The sequence below is a fragment of the Gymnogyps californianus genome, chromosome 11, assembly GCF_018139145.2.
Source record: "Gymnogyps californianus isolate 813 chromosome 11, ASM1813914v2, whole genome shotgun sequence".
Classification (NCBI taxonomy): domain Eukaryota; kingdom Metazoa; phylum Chordata; class Aves; order Accipitriformes; family Cathartidae; genus Gymnogyps; species Gymnogyps californianus.
This window is the reverse complement of record NC_059481.1, coordinates 153738-170607: the sequence shown is the minus strand read 5'-3', so window position 1 is coordinate 170607 and position 16870 is coordinate 153738. Positions and strand designations below refer to the sequence as shown.

The window sequence follows — 16870 nt, the reverse complement described above, 5'->3', positions numbered from 1 at the left end:
GCCAAAACCCTGGGAGGAGTTTCCACATGCAGCCAGAAAGGGGCTTATTGAAAAGTGGAATATGGCTTGTGCATTGGCCACAAACATGCTTTCAAAGGGGACATTCCTTCACCCTTTCTTGTGTATGGCTTCATTTCAATGGCAAACTGCGAAGGCTCCAGGATTCACTAGCGAAAGGTTGAGCATGAGGATGTAGACCCACACCTGCACAGCAAACATGTCAGCCAAACATTAAGAGTGATGACATGGTAGTATACTGGAGAAAAAGGGATCATCCCCACCATCATTTCTGTATACACTACTCTTCACCCTCCACTTACACTGGTTTTGGAGTTACTTTCTGTTGGCTGGACACATTCTGTGTGATAAGTATGGCTGAACCCAGTCCTGTACAGTCCAACTCTGTTAAACAAATGTCATACAATCCTTGAAGCATCCATTGGGTCTGTTCTGATAATGTTACTTGTGGCTTAATTTTCACTCTAAGGATTGCCTGTTTTAAAACCCTACTACTTTTTTTCACTAATGACTATATTGTGCAATTACTTGCTTCACTGTTCCTGAAAACTTGCAAGCATACACCAGTATTTCACTGGTTTGTGTTCTTTCAAAACTAAAAATGCAAACAGCTTTTATGAGATAAAATGGATGACCAGGGAAAGTGTAAGAAGGACATTCTTTAGGATATAGAAATACGGTTTTGACTTGTGACAAGCTTGTCTGAGGTTTTTCAAAACTATTCAGCAATTACAAGAGGAGGAAAAAGAGGTTCTGTTTCTTGGGGCAGGGAGGGTGGGCTGAGGGTGGGGGAAAGGCTCAATTCCTTATATGTATGAAGCAGAAATATGCCATGGAGATAAAGTCTAAGGGAAGTTGTAATCAAAACCTGACTGCGGGTGCCTAAATACAGGGAAAATGAAAAAAAAAAAAAACAACTCAAAAGCTCATAAGCTGGGGAGTGGTCCAAAGAAATTATTAAGATGACTGAATATTCTGCAAAATGCCCTTTAGAGTTCGCAGAACTGAAGAGGAGAAAATGTGATTGTATTTGCGCTTTTCTTCAGTCAAAGTAGACATGCCCACTAAGGCTTCTCTGCAAAATAAAACTCAGCATAAGTGAAGCAGTTTATTTGAAGTTTCTACTGAAAGAACTTGAACGGACCTGAGAAAAATGGGGAGGGGAGTATTTTAAGATTATTTTACAACTCTTCTGCCTGTCAAGCAGATCAGAAGCCTTACATGTAGTTTCATAGCGCCTCTATGTTTGCTTCAGATAAAAGAAAGGAAGACTGATACATTATCTCACCACAAGGCCAACATCCTCAAAACTCTATATGCCGCACCAAGTACCACCCTCTGCCCTCCTGCACAGTCCTCTACTAGCATCTCAGAAAGCCTGTATTTGATGTTTGAAGAGCTAATATTTGGAACAAATATTAGCGTGGCTAGGAGCAGAAGGAAGGACAGTGTCTTTCTGAAGAGGAACTGTTGCTAACAGCACTCTGTCCAGCACAGCTTCAACCTCCTAGAGATGAGGAAGTTCTCTGCCCTCTCTCTCCAGCCACACCACTGAGCAGAGCTTTTCTGTTGTGGTACACAGAGGTAGGAAACAGGTAAGCAATTTACAAGTCTGACCCAGAGCACAGGGGCTGGATGCTGCTTCTCCTCAGCTGATCTAACAGCAAGAAGCCTCCATGAGGGGAGTCCTTCTCTTTGTGGCCCTCCATGCTGGCTGAGCACTCTCAAGGTTTCTGGTCTGACTGACAATTCTTTCATTTCTCCAGAAAAGGAAGGCCTTTCACAGTCCACATAGTGTTAAAGTCCTTTCTACAAACAGAAGAAAAAATTCATACTGTGTCCAGGAAAAGAGCAGACACCTGACCCACTCCAACAGGCCCCCATAAACTGACTCATCCATCATAGAGCTAAAACCAGATAAGAAACAGGCAGGAAAAGACTCTGGGACCAATGTATAGTGACTGATTCTGCAGAGAGGGATGTCTCTGGAAGTGAAACCTTAGTCCTGACCCAGCCAGAGAGCATCAGATCTCACACCCCTACTGCACATGGCAGCCAAATATAAGCACCAGTCAGGCTGAGCAGCTTTGCAGGGGATTGAGCACTCACTTGTCATCCTGGGCCCAACGTTATAGGTCCCTCAAGCAGCCCTGCTCCAGGGCAGTCTCAATTCCTCCAAAACATGTGTTCAGAACAAGAGCATCTCCTTAACCCCTCTGGCTGGGCAGGAAAGCCAGAAATCCAGAGCCAGGAACACAACAAAAGCCAAGTGCTCATGGTCAGACAGCTGGAAGAGGGACTCCCAACCCTCTTCTACAGGGATCACCATGCTGAGGCCTCATCTCATGTCTGGGAAGAGCTGCATTCATCTCTCAGAGGGGCCGTTTCTGATGCACTGGTTGATCTGTCCCATGAAACAGGAGATGCTGCTGGAGACACTCCTCAGAATCACCCCTCTGACAAATAGGGACAGGGGTTGGGCAGACTCTCAGACACCAAGCAATGCAGGCAGACCCCAGCTCTGCAATCTGGGCCTGGGATCCCCAGCACACCCTGGCCCCACAGACTAAGGTGTGCTCCTCTCTTGCTGACAGTGGGACTGGGGCTGGGCTCTGGGGCCAGGCTGACCCATGTCCCATCCCACACTGCTAGTGCCTGCCCTGAGCCTGCTGCGCCTTGGGGAGCCAGGAAAGAGCCATGCCCCCTTGCCCAGCTCAGACCCTCGAGGCACAAGCATGGAGTGGAGGAGGACATGAGCCCCGGGCTTCCGCAACCATCAGAACTGTCCCTGGCCAGAGCACTACAGGGCAGTGGGCAAAGCCCTGAAGTGCCCGGCCATGAAGTGCTCACCTTGTAGTGCTACAGAACAGGTCCAGCAGGAGATGGGGATCCGAGGGTCTGTTCCAAAAGAGCAGCAGGGTCCGGGAGCTGCAGAAATTCTCTGATCCCTGCCCAAGCAGAGTTTCCCTTTTGACAGGCAACTCTGTGTCTGTCCTCCCTCCTTCCTTCCTTCCCCAATGGGTTCCACCTCCCCCTTGCCTGCAGGGACAAACATCTCAGAGGGGCTGGGCAGGGGTGCAGCTGCACCAGGAGCTGGATAAGGAAAACATGTTGTCTATGAGGGACGAGTTTGAAAGGATTCACTCCTCCATCCCTGGGAATTGTCTTTGGAAGAGGAGGTGAATTGGTCAAAACAGAAATGCTTAGTGAATGATGATTTCCCAGACAATACACACAGATGACCCCAGGAGAAATGTGCTCTGTGCTGAAGAAGAAACACTGCTCTGATAGCAGGTCTCATGCCCACAGATGCCGCAGTTCACCTCCACATGCTGTCTCCCTGTGCTTTCCAACTTTGTCCTCTCTCCAGCTCCAGTAGAAATGATAAAAAGCCCTCTACTTGCCTGAGGCCCAGAGTTCTCTCTCCTGGTCTGCCTTTGCCATTTGCTGCTGAAGGCTCATGTTTTCCCCTGGGGGCAGGGAGGATCACCTGCAGCTCCTGCTACTTGTCCCAAGCTGGAGTTAGCTGGAGCTCAGTCTGTTCTTTCCTGCCAGCCCTGGGTGGAAATGCACAGGCAAACTGAGAGACAAGCTAGCTTCCTCTCTGGAACACAGCAGCTACTGAGGCTCAACTATCAAATAGCAAGTGAATAGATGTCACCCCTCCTCAGGGAGAACTCACTACCAACACATGTCAAAATCCTTTCTTCGTGGCCCAGCTACTGTCCTCATCAAAGTACTGTTGGACCCCTGTCCTCTTAAATCTCTGTTTACATTTTTCCTCTGTGAAGTGCCTTCACCTCACTCTTTTCTCCCAGGTCTCAAGGGTCACCCCACAGGCACAGGTCAGTCCGAGAGTCTCAGGCCCATCCCAGAAGCTGCTGTGCTGTTCCTCCATTCTCTTGAGAAATGTCTGGTCCTGTGGAGGTTGAGAGGAAAGCAAACAAGTTGGCAGCTGTCGCTGAGCTCTGATATTTGGTACCTATAGTATGCACCAGTTTCTGAAGGTCTTGTAAGGATGCCAGTGCCATGGTCAAGCTGAATTTCCAGCCTAAGCACCTTTTTGGGCTGGGACAAAGGCTAGTATTACTCTGCATAAATTTTGCTACTCACTGATTATGTTTCCTCATCTGGCATATTATTGCACCTGTAGACTATTTTCCTGTTGGACTAACATAGACTATTTACCTGTTAGACTAATAGGAAGAGGAGCGGGTATATGTGATGTGTTGAAACCTCATGTCCTTCCTTCAATATTCAGAAGGCAAGGTGTTCTGTTAAAGCAAATCAATGCTAACACGGAGAAGCTTGGAAGCAAGTGCTCCTTTGGCAACACTGCCTACCACTCAAAGGCAGCTTCTATGGGCAGATGCTTTTAGCTGCATCTTTCAGCCCACAACCCTCTGAGTGTACACCTGACCCACAGAAGCAAAAAGGATCAGTGTTTGCCCTTATGAGAAAGAGTCATGAGGAGAAGCTGCCTATAGGATGAGGTACGTAACACCTGCACCATGCAAAGACCCTGCTGCAGAGTTCCTGGGACTCTAGTGACAACCCAGGGATGATGCAGGGCAGCTCGCTGCTTCTGCAGGCTCTATGTCACATGGACGGTTTGGTCTGGGGCTACCCCACTTGCAGGAGGGTGTTAAAGAGCTGCTGGGGACAGCACCATGCTTGGGGACAGAAGGCTACCAGAGTGCTGGGCACTACCTACAGCAAAATTAACTCAGCATCAGCAGCCAGAGTGGAAAGGAAGCAGTACAGTAGAAGCTGGGTGCTGTGAGAGCAGTCTAGCCTGGTCTGGTTGTGTGGCTGAGTCACTAAAGCTGCACAAGTGGAGTATAGCCTGCTTAACTGGGACAGGAAGGAGGCTGCTTCAAGGGACATTTATAGTCTAGCTGGCTCCACATGTCCATCTGGCCCTTGGGATGCCTAGGAAACAAAAACATGACCACCATGGTTTTCCACGCTAAGTGTGTGCTCGTGGGACCCAACCACAGAGCTGCAGGACCTAGAGACAGTGGTTTCACCATAGAAATGTCACATCTTCTGGACAGGAGTGAGGGTTTCAACGACTAAACTTGTCAATGTTAGTTAAACAGGTTTTGCCATGCACCCTTCTGGGGGCCATTTTGGAGCCAGCAGTAGTTCAGTCAGCATCTGAAAAACGTTGTGGGCCCTGCCCCCCAGGAAGTGGTTAACATGTTTTTAAAAGCAAGAGGGAATTTGTCTTGCATAGTGTGATTGAGTCACGTGTTTTAACCACAGTATCCTGCTTCAAGCACGCAGCAGCTTGCAGCTTGTGAGAAAAAAGTCAGTGCTGGGTTTTTTTGACTGCCAACCAAACGGCTAGGTTATCTATCAAAACACCCCACAGTGTTTCCGGTTGGCCTGTTCCTAGTATTGGTGAGTGGAAAATCAGCAGCCTGTTCTCTCACCTTCTGAGGTCTGTACATTAATGCTCATATTACCCCTTGTCTTAACTGTTTTCTCTTCAGACCCATCTCTCTTTTTGTTATGATCCACAATTTTGAGCCTGAGTAATTTGAAAGGGGCATGAATAATTAAAATTCCTTTAAACCCAATAGGGGCAGAATTCATAGCCCTCCTGAAGTCTTTTAAATGTGCCAAGGGGTCTCTCTTTCCCTGTGGAAAGCCCAAGAAAGACATATTTAATAAAAAGGAAATCTAGGCTGTAATACGTGGTTTTCTAGTTCTCAGTGGTCACTGGGTAGGACAGTGGAATTTCAACAATTTCCACCCAACTTTCAGAAGAAAGGGCACAGTGCAAACCAAGCATAATAAAACTTTATTTTGGTGTATATTAAGGAAACCTAAAATGCAGGTATTTAACAAAAGAAAAAAATGTTCTACTATATGCCTATCTGAAGTGAATTCCTTCAGGTCCAGTGGAGATCTAGCTACCTGCACTAGAAAATTGCCACTAATAAAAGCTTATAAAAATTAAAACTATACAATGCTCCCTCTGTGCCTGGGATCCCTAAGCAGAAAAGCATTGCTTCTGTAGACAATAATGTAATATGACCAGAGATGGTATTTTTAAAGCGTAGTAAGTATAAAGTTCAATTTGAAGATTTCGAAACTATCTAAGCAATTTGGATGCTTCAGTGCAATGGATATAGGAGGAGGAGAGCTAACTGTTCCTGCTTAGCAGAGGGATGAGGGAGATTTGTTATGGAAATAAGAAATAACAAAAATTGTTCTAACAATTAATGAAACTAAGCTAGGCAAGAGTTCAGCAGTATTAGCTGTCTCAGAAGACTTCCAGATGGTGTTAACTGAAGAGCACCTTGATGAAGTAAAGGGACTCATAGATCTACAGGAACTGGGGGGTTTGTTGATTCTTTAGCTGTTTATTGGTAGCAAAGCTGACCCGTGGTGTTTAAATTATCCTGCTGTGTGTTCTTTTCTGCTCTTCTTCAGCCCATTGCTCACTCACTTACCCAGTACCTGAAAGAGCAAACAATGTTTTAAATTCTTATTTACATTTAATGCAGTGGTGCCGAGTTTCTGTTAATCTGGAATGGATTGGACAATCTTTTTTTGTCATTTTGGATACCTGCTCTTCAGAATTCTCCCTCCTTTTTCTGTGCCCCTTTTCACATTTGCTGGCTTTTGGGATTCTCCCTTTTTAGTTCTTGCTGATCTGGACATTTATCCAGACTTTGTGCTCTGCCACTTGAAAAAACCAGCAGAAGATTTCTGATAGAACCTGAGATACTCTGGACTAGCCTGATGCAAAGGCAGTTTGGGGATGGGGTGCAATTAGGGTGTTACATTAACTTATCCAGTGGAAACAGGAACAGCTGAACTGATGTCATTCCTTGTGGGGTTACAGAAGGATGCAGAGCCAACTGGTCACTCCTTGCACTTGCCTCCTGTGTTCCCAGGGACTGAATGATGCATTTCCTACCTCAGAAGAGAAACAGTTTGATACTCATGATTGTATTGAAGGCGATGCTTTTTGCCAGCAGGACTCTCAAACCCAAAACAGCCATGAACAGCATATTCACTTTCTCCATTTTGACATCTGCTTTAAAAAGAAGAAGAGGGAAGAAAGTGTGGTCTTGATATTATCCCCCCCACCCCCACCCCCCCAAAAAAAAAGAAGGAAAATCCACACATCATAGGTGGATAAGGGAAGCAAGAACAAAGGAAAAGATGACAGAGGAATGTATCAAGTGCAGGGAAGAGAGGAGATGTCTGCCCAGTGAGGAATTTACTTCCCATTGCTGTTTTATCCCATTGAAATTTGTCAGCTATTTAGTCTGTTAACCTGAAACAGCAGGTTATTTCTCAATAAGTATTTCCGATTCTGACATTTCTGCACCAGAGAAAGCAATTTTTCATGTTTTGGTATTGAGCCCACAAAAAGTACAGCTTATTGCTTAATAAGTATCTACAATTCAGACATTTCTGTACCAAAGACAATGCATTTTCATGCATTGTTACTGAATCCCCAATAAAGTAACCATACTCTATTGTTCCTTTAGGCAACTAACCTTTTGTAGAGGCATCTGTAATGTTGCAAGCATTAACTGTTTCAAATTCTTCAGTTTTCTCTTCTGTTGAATGATTGAGAGACACTATAAATTGTATCCAAACTATATAAAACAAAAATTACACAAAACATACCTATAGCTCTTTTCCCAGCACTAGATAAGCAGTACTGGAGAATCATATAGCAGGTCATTAATTCTGAGATTAACCTGAAGAGAAAAATTAGCTTTCTACCTGTGATTGCAGAAAAAAAAACCAGGATTGTTGAGTTTTATTTTCTCTCCCTTTTGAAATGAACTTTACCATAGGAAAAAAACAATTTAAAAAGTGATCAAAAAATAACCAAAAGATTTGGGGGAAAAAACCCTACATGTCCTTTTTTATTTTATGTTTTCATAAAAGTTATTTCAAGCTTTCTTCTAGTAGGCATGTATAGTCGTGTCCCTTGAACTATTTTGCCTTAGATAAAGGTAGACTCACAAATAGTAAAATAGTAGAGGGTTGGGTTTTTTGGGGGGGCTGGGTGTTAGGGGGGTTTTTGTTTGTTTTTTCTTTTTTGGGAAGAAAACTCCAGGTGAGAAAAATCCTTGAATTAAGGTCATGTATGCTAGGTGCTTTTGAATATCTCATCTTCACCTAAGTGCCTAAATATCTTTCTGACTGTACTTATTTGTTCCTACTAGGTTCTCAAAGGGCAAGAAAAAATGTTGGAAGATGCATCTCCCAGAATCACATTGCGTTTGGATCACAACACTGTACCTGGCAGAATTATGCTGGCTGTAGTCTTGTTCCCCTTGTGCATAGCCTTGCAGGTCACCTCTGCATCTGGTTCCACTCCAAATACCTTTATGATACTATACATCCCCTCAGATGTGACAAGAGGTGCCTTCAGATCATATACAATGTCACTCTTGGGCACATCAAGGCTGATGTTCTTAGGGTAGAAAGTCCTTGCCAAACAAGCCATGTTCAGTTTGTTGTCATATTGTCTGGGTTCCTTTGATTTAAGCACAATGACTTCTGGGGCAGATTCTTCTTGACTCTCTGAAAAAGAAGCATCATTTTGGGATGACTTTATTTTCTGCATAATTTTCTGAGAGCTAAATCATCTATAGTTCAGATATAGTCCAGCCATGTCTGCCCCCTGACAGCTGAGTGTCTTTCTGTGTTTATTTCTTCTTCCTGTTTGCCAAAGAGCAGATCAAAGACAGAAAGGGAGTATAAGGCTGGGTTTTTCATTGGCACGTCTAATCCCTTAGGCTCCTAAGCTTGTTTTTACTAGAACTCAGAAAGAGAGATAGATATATATATATATTAAAAAGTTAATTACTTTAAGTGAGGGACCTTGAAATGAGGAAGGGAACTTTTAAGTATACAACACAAATGATCATATTCATTTTGAATTCATAACAATTTAGATACTAAGAAGAACATTTACTTATGCTTGTAACATGATACATATTAAAAGATCCTTTTTTTATGACCCAAAAATACTTTACCTGATGAGGCTAAAAGGGTTAACCATAGCACATAGGGAGAGAAGACAGTTTGTTACTTCACTCTACAATGCTATTTCAAAGAGTGGGATTACTTGCAGATACAAAATACTTTTGCTAAAATGGAAGATGAGGTTAAATCTTGCATTAACAAATGTTCAGTTCCAAGGAGGTTTTCTTTCCAAATTCCATACTTTGAAAGTTGCTGTAATGTTTCTATGTGGAACTTGACCCAGGCATATAAACCTCTCTTAACAAGTGAATAGTGTTACATGAGCTCTGGAGAGGTTTCCAAGTCGTGAGACCATCTCACTGCGTAATGCTGAACCATCCTAAAGAGCAACACTGAGGTTTCAGGAGTTTAGTGCCATTCCAGATACACCATTTATTCTGTCTTCTCTCTGGCTGTCCCTTCCAAAAGAAACAGATCTCTTGTAAATCCTTAGGGCATCTTTGTACTGGGGGGGTGTGGAGGGGGGAGCCCTTATATTTGTATTGCACATAAAAAGCAATTAATATACTTATGCAAACAGTCATATTTCTTTTTCCTCTTAATCTTACAAAATCACAGAATTGGCGATATATTCCATATATTCTTGTGGATCTTGGCTTCCTCCAATGAGAAGTATCCAGGGAATGAACCAAGTAATTCCTTAGCTATTCTTTCACTGAATTCTCAGGAGGAGATGTCTCAAAAACTGTGTAGTGATTAAAGGATGTTTTTTATGTTTTTTGCGCTTGGAGATTCTCAGGAGGCCCAGCTCCTGTGGTGTTCTTAGCTGTTTTAAGTCCTTTTGAATATCTTCCACGGAAATGAGAAAAAAAAAAAAAAAAAAAAAGCACTGAAAAGAGTCAGGATACCAGCATCCTAGAAACCTGGAAAATCTATTCTTGTCTTTGGAGGAATCAGTAGTTTCTAAAGCCTACTGTTTGGGGAAAGACTTTTTTTCCCTCCTTCCTGAAGAACAGGAGTCATGACACAGCAATTACTGATCTATAACAGGTCTGAAATACAGTTTGTTTTAAAAAGCATGCAAGATACTTTCTGTGTAGAAACTGAACCTCACATTAGGGCTGCTGTGTTTGTGTGAAAAGGCAATACCATTACTTAGACTTTCACTCACCAACACCTTTTGTTGGTTGATTGTTCATGGTAGAATACCTTTTGTACTGATAACTGGCAAGTTTATATTAGCATAGATTGAGGTTGGGCTGATGGAAGCTGGCAGTATCTTGCTGTCCTACTTTTGCAAATGATGTTTTCAAAATAGTATCTTTAGATTCCTTACTTCCACAGGAACTGGAGCTGCATTCATCTACCCCAAAATAGGCCTGTAAGATGCCCTAAAGATTTAAAGGCAGCTGTATAGCTGTATGGGGCTTGCAGATGTGAGCTAGCACCTAAGAGAGTCCCATGCCTGTCTGGGGAGTGTGTGTGTTCAGGTGGTGGTATGCAACTGAATGTTTTAGGACAACAAAAATCAACCCAACAAACTCACCCATTGCCCCAACTTTCATGCTGTTACACAAAAGCTGGGGAAGATGGTCCATCCTTATAAAGACTACGTTCAGAAGAGTGCCATTTCTAAATATAAAAGGCTTGCTCACATCTAAAGCAGTCGCTGCAAAAACTAATATGCCCTGTCTTTCCATGGGAACTACTTTCTCCTGAAATCTTTACATCTTCTTTTTTCCTTTCCACACACCTTAGTGTTATGCAAAAGAAAGCAAGCAACTACTTTCAGCTCATACTGAAGCTGGGCTAAGACACCATTCCCACTGGGTATAAACAACAGTCTTAAATTTAGCACTGTGGCTACGGGAGGGGGCGAGGATCTGTGGACTACTGCTGATGCATATAGCTAGAAAACTATCTTTGTGGTTCCTGAAAAACTTTGTTAACTAAATATGAGCTGAGGACTCAAACACCTGGTTGGAGAATGCATGTTCAAGAGATCCAAGGCAGCAGAAATTTCTCATTATGCTGTCACATCACACAATCCCTTTGTCCACCCCACCACAAACTTAAGAAATACATTAGTAGTAAAACAAGAGGAACTTACTTGGCTCAACTGAAAAAGTGATCCCAGTTCCAAATACGAGCTTGTCTGTTGCCACACTGTTTGCACATAGTCAAATAAACCCACTTTCCTCACCACACTCTAAAGGTGTATAATATCAGGGAATAAAATGCCAGCAGTTTGTCCAAAGGATCCATACATGGACTGTCATGAAAGTGCTCCAAAGTCACCATTGATTCCAAAATTGTGAGGGGAGAAAACAATAATTTCATAATAGAGTGACTTCAAACAGCTTGATCCAGGCCAAAGCTTTTAAAACCCTTTTCTATTAGCTCAGTAAGCAATATACTTCCAGAATAAATGCTCACAGTAATTTTGCAGTTCTTTTCTTCAACACATTCCCTTTTTCCTTTCTTCCTCAAAATGTATTGTTCCTTTTGCAGTCTCAGGTTTTTGTGTGAGACCTTACAGTGTTTGTGTCACTGTGCTACTCCAAGTTCTCAACACAGTGATATACTTAGTTACAAAAAATGCCTCTTCCTTCCCTTTTACTGTACAGTATTTCATATGAGACAGGTAGTTATATACCCTATATACCACATGAAGAAGTCACATAGACTTTAAAATAAGGACCTGAAGCTGGGCCAAAAGAGGGGATTTGAACCTGCTTGGAACCTGTAGGATTATAACGAAGGATTATAATATTGCTCTCGGAAGGCTCAGATTTTAGTCTAATGAAAAAGCAAAAGTTGTTTGAGTATTATTCTACAGCGATTAGTGAAACTCTTCAGAGTTGTGGAAGTGTCCTGTTTTTTTTTCACTTTGAACTATTTTTTGTTGCCCAGGAAGACGAGGAATACGCTCAATCTGGGGTTTTAGAGTTGTTATCTTTCTGGATGGGCCAGTGCTGATGGTCATTTGGTGCCTCAGGAAGTCTGTATCATGCTTTTGGTATCTTTAACAGTGAAAAAGAAATGATTGTTCTTTATAGGTAGAGATATATTGTTCCATGGGAGGAGTTATTAAGTAAGGATTTTGCTCTGGATGGTGCAAAGCGGATTGATCAAATCCTGCGTGATGGACAGTTCTGCGTCCTTAGTGCCACCTGCACCTAAAGATTTGTGTGAAGCATAATATGCAGGCAAAGATAAATTTTGTTTGAATACATTCCTCACTTGTAGGCTGGACAGCAAAGCAGCTGCCACTTCAGTGATTAGTAAGGAAGCAGAGCTGTGGTGCCTAGATACTGTCTGACTGTTATTGAAGGTGCTATAAAAGATAGCCTTGCAATGCAAGGATGTAAACACAGCCACATTATACAATCAAATTACCTTTAATTGAAACATTAATCACTTGGTATTTGCACGAGGGTAAGTGTATGAGTACTTCCCCCCCACGACAGTGTTTAAACAGGACAATCCCTGAAAATGGACATGCCATGGTTCTCTTACCCTGAGGTAGTAACTCGAAGCTAACCTCACGTTAACAGCTTTATAGAGAAAAAAGACTTGGGTACAGATGGGCACAGGTGGTGCTCATTTTAATACTGCTTTCTAACTGCTGTCAAGCTGGAAGAGGGCAGGAAGGAAGGGAAATTTATTAACATCCTGAAAAAAAGAAAAAAATTACATGTGCAGGAAGATGATAAGGCAATTGTGAGCTAGTATAGGATTGATCTACCCAAGTGAAAGGGACAGCAAGGGGAAAGGGTGCGAAACTGTTAGTCTGATCATCTACCAAAGTGGTATTCAAAGTTGGCAGTGAGGGTTAACAAACATTCACAAAAAAGGGGGTGGGAGGGGGACCTCTGGCTGCTGACCATGACATAAAGAAGCCACAACTGGAAATGGGCCAAGAGTGGATGGGCTCTGCTCTCTTCCCTGAAGCTATTAGTTGCCTGGGTGATTTCAGGCAAGCTCTAAGGCCTCCTTAGAGTTTAGCAGCAATGGAGATTCTGCAGCTCTCATCTCCCACAGCAATCTACAGCCCATGAAGGTGTTTAAGAATGAATGCATTAACTTAGATTTCCTATGACAGTGAGGTAAGTTGGTATTGTCAGAAACTCAGAATATATTCCTTGAAGTGATCTTTGAGGAAAAAATGAATGGAAGGAAACTGCAGCTGTTGTGGGCAAAGACAAGAAGATCATGATCTGAGCCATGGAGAAAAATATTAATCATGCAGTTCAAGAGGGAATTAATGCATCATCTCTTACATCATTGAGCTGAAGAAGAAACAGATGTGGAAAAGGGGTGAAGGGGAGGAGAACTGTAATACTAGATTGAGGTGGTGGATAGAGGGGCATTGTTTGCTGTGAGTTGAGATGAAAATAGAGGGGCCCATTTCAATGATGACGCTCAGTAGTACAGTGTAGGGTCATGATCTGTGTGGCTGGTCAGGGAAAACTGGAGCTGTCTTCCAGCCACATGGTGTTAGAGTCTTCTCACCTAGCTTCCAGGGGTTGCGTTTGAGGTAGTAATCTGAATGTTGTGGAGAGAGCGTCATGCCCCAAGTGCAATTGACTGAGCTATTTTGTCTGTCTAAAATACCTTGGGAAGTGACAAATTTCTTCTTAGAGCCACTTGTTTCTCTGTAATGGATACAAAGGGGACACAATGAGCAACTTAGATGGAAACTTCTAAACTGTGGCAGGTAAAAACTTATCTGCTGACCTGATGTTGATAATTATATGTTCAAAATCAAATGGTCTTGAACCCAACATCCATATTTGAGTGCAAGAAAAACTGGCATGGCATGTAGTGATTGTTCCACAGCTTGAATCACAATCAGCATCAAATGTGTTCTTCAGGATGCAGTTGTCTGTGGGAAGACAACGTTGTGAGGAAGAGGAGTATGTTGCACCTTCAGGCTTTTCAGGAAGTCAGTTTGTGTTGGGTGGTTCAGTCCCTTTCAACCACTGTGATACCTAGTCCACACAGTGATGAATAGTCATACAAAAACATTTGCTTTTTCATTTCAGTGTCAGGTGACACCCCTTCTTTGATGTCTTTTGAATGTAGCATTTTGTCTTCCTCAGCTGTTTTATTGTTGGATAATCAAACCACACAGCAATTGCCATAAATTAAAAATAGCATTGCCAGCATCTGTTTTATGGTAGACTAAGGTAATAACACAACTCTCTTACTGAAACATTGCCCATACTTGGTGACACTGAATATGGATGGATTTGGATTGTAAGAGCCCTTTTAACTCAAATTACTTGATTCCAGATATATTTTTTAAAAACTTCTAGGGATTTAAGGTAGGATATTTTCTTAAGAATGTCAAGAACCAGCTGTCCCAAACACATTAACTGTCAGTTTAATTTTTTCTTACCTATCAGGACTTTTCTGGACCTAAAATTATTTATATCTCTAATATTTTCATGCTCTAGCAAAATGAGTCTGTGATCCACAAATTCTTCAGAGGATAATTTTGCTTGGTATCATTGCCTCTTTTTCTGTGTGGATCTGCTAAAATTTGGGGGGCAAGGGGTGTGGGTGTAGGTGCTGTTTGTCCCAAAACCACAGAATCACAGCATGGATGAGGATGGAAGGGATATTAGAAGATTGTCAAGTCTCAACCCCCTGCTTGAAGCAGGGTCAGCTAAAGCAAGTCCCTAAGGACCATGTCTAGTTGAGTTTTGAATATGGAGACTCCACAACCTCTCTGGGCGACCTGTTCCAGTGTTCAGTCAGTGAAAAACCTTTTTTTATGTTTAAGTGGAATTTCCTGTATTACAGTTTGTGCCCATTTCCTCTTGTCATGTCCCTGGGTACCACTCAGAAGAGTCTGGCTTAATCCTCTTTACTCCCCTCCATCAGGTATTTATATAGGTAAGATCCCCCTGAGCCACGTTTCCTCCAGGCTGAACAGTTGGGTTCTCTCAGCCTCTCCTCCTATGACAGATGCTCCCATTCCTTAATGATCTTTGTGGCCCTTCGCTGGACTCTCTCCAGTATGTCCCTCTCTCTGTTGTACTGGGGAGCTTAGAACTGGACACAGAACTCCAGTTGTGGCCTCACCAGTCTTGAGCAGAGGGGTAAAACTCACCTCCCTCAGCCTGCTGGAAACAATTCTTCTAATGGAGTCCAGGCAGCTTTTGGCCTTCTTTGCTACAAGGGCACTTTGCTGGCTCATGTTCACCTCATTGTCCATCAGGACCTCCAGGTCCTTCTGCCAAGTTGCTTTGCAATTGGTTGGTCCTCAGCATGTATTGGTGCCTGGGCTTATTCCTCTCTGTGTGCAGGACTTTGCATTTCCCTTCACTGAACTTCATGAGGTCTCTGTCTGCCTAGTTCTCCATCCTGTTGAGATTCTTCTGAATGGGCACAACTACTCCTCCCAGTTTTGTATCATCTCCAGGCTCACTGAGGGTGCACTCTGTCCCATCATCAAGGTTATTCATGAAGATGTGAAACCGCATCAGACCCATTCTTGATCCCTGAGGTAGTAATGGCCTCCAGCTGGACTTTATGCTGCTGACCACAACTCTTTGAGACCAGCAGTTCAGTCAGTTTTCAGTCCAACTCATTGTCCATTCACCTAGCCCATACGTAATCAGTTTGTTTATGAGAATATTATGGGAGACAGCATTGAAAGCTTTCCTAAGATCAAGATGAACAACATCCACTGCTTTCCCCTCCTCCACCAAGCCAGTCATCTCATTGCAGAAGGCTATCATACTGGTTAAACACAATTTCTCCTTCTTATATCCATGCTGACTACTCCCAATCATCTTGTCCTTCATGCACCTGAAATGTTTCCGTGGATACTTTTTTCCATCATCTTCTCAGGGACTGAGGTGAGGCTGACCAGCCCATCATTCCCCATATCCTCCTTCTTGCCCTTCTTGAAGATTAGAGTGACATTTACTTTTTCCAGTTCTCATGAACCTGTCCAGATCCCCATCACCTTGCAAAGATAATCAAGAGTGGCCTCACGTGACATTGCTGAGCTCCCTCAGCACTTGCGGGTGCATCCTGTCAGGTCAGAAAGACTTGTGTGTGTCCAGTTTGTTTAAATGTTCTTTCAACCTGATCCTCATCAGCTGAGGAGGACCTTGGTCTTCCTTGCTCTGGACTTTCCCACTGACTTCAGGGGCCTGGAATTCCTGAAGGTAAATCTTATTAATAAAGAATGCAACAAAGGTGGCATTGAGCACTTCAGCCTCTTCTGTGCCCATTGTCACCAAGTCCCATTCCAATTTAGCAGCAGGGCCATTTCCCCATGTCTTCCTTTTGGTGCTGACATACCTGTAGAAGCTTTTCTTGTCGCCTTTCCCATCCTGTGCCAGACTCATCTCTAGGTGGGCTTTAGCTTTCCTATCCCCATGCCTGTGAGCTTTGATAGAGTCTCTATGTTCTTCTCAGGTCACCCAACCCTGCTTCTAGTACTTGTATATTTCCTTTTTATGTCTGAGTTTTGTCAGGAGCTCCTTGTTCATTCATGTAGGCCTTCTGCCACCTTTGCTTGGCTTCCTGTACATGGGGATGAACTCTGTACATGGGTTCCTGAGCTTGAAGTAGATGATTCTTGAAAATCAGCCAGTTCTCCTGGACCTCTCTTCTCTTCAGGACAGTCTCTCATGGTTTATTGGGCATAAATTTCAGGGTTTCACTAGCAACGTGCTGCATGGGCGTCCTTTGCAGAAGGAGGCCATGTACTGCTCTGTGCCTGTCACAACTGGTTCCAGCTGGCACTGAAACAGATAAAATCAACCCACCAGGTGTCAAAACCTCAACCAATCAGAGGAGCATATGGCATCTCTGCTCAAATATATTTAAGAGAGGTTGCTAGCTGCTAGGGGTAAAG

General features: G+C 43.2%; 1 pseudogene; it reads right to left on the bottom strand.

The window, feature by feature from the left end:
• Positions 1-135: 135 nt before the first annotated feature.
• The window catches only part of LOC127020698 (immunoglobulin epsilon heavy chain-like), a 32225-nt pseudogene continuing 15490 nt past the window's right edge, over positions 136-16870 (bottom strand).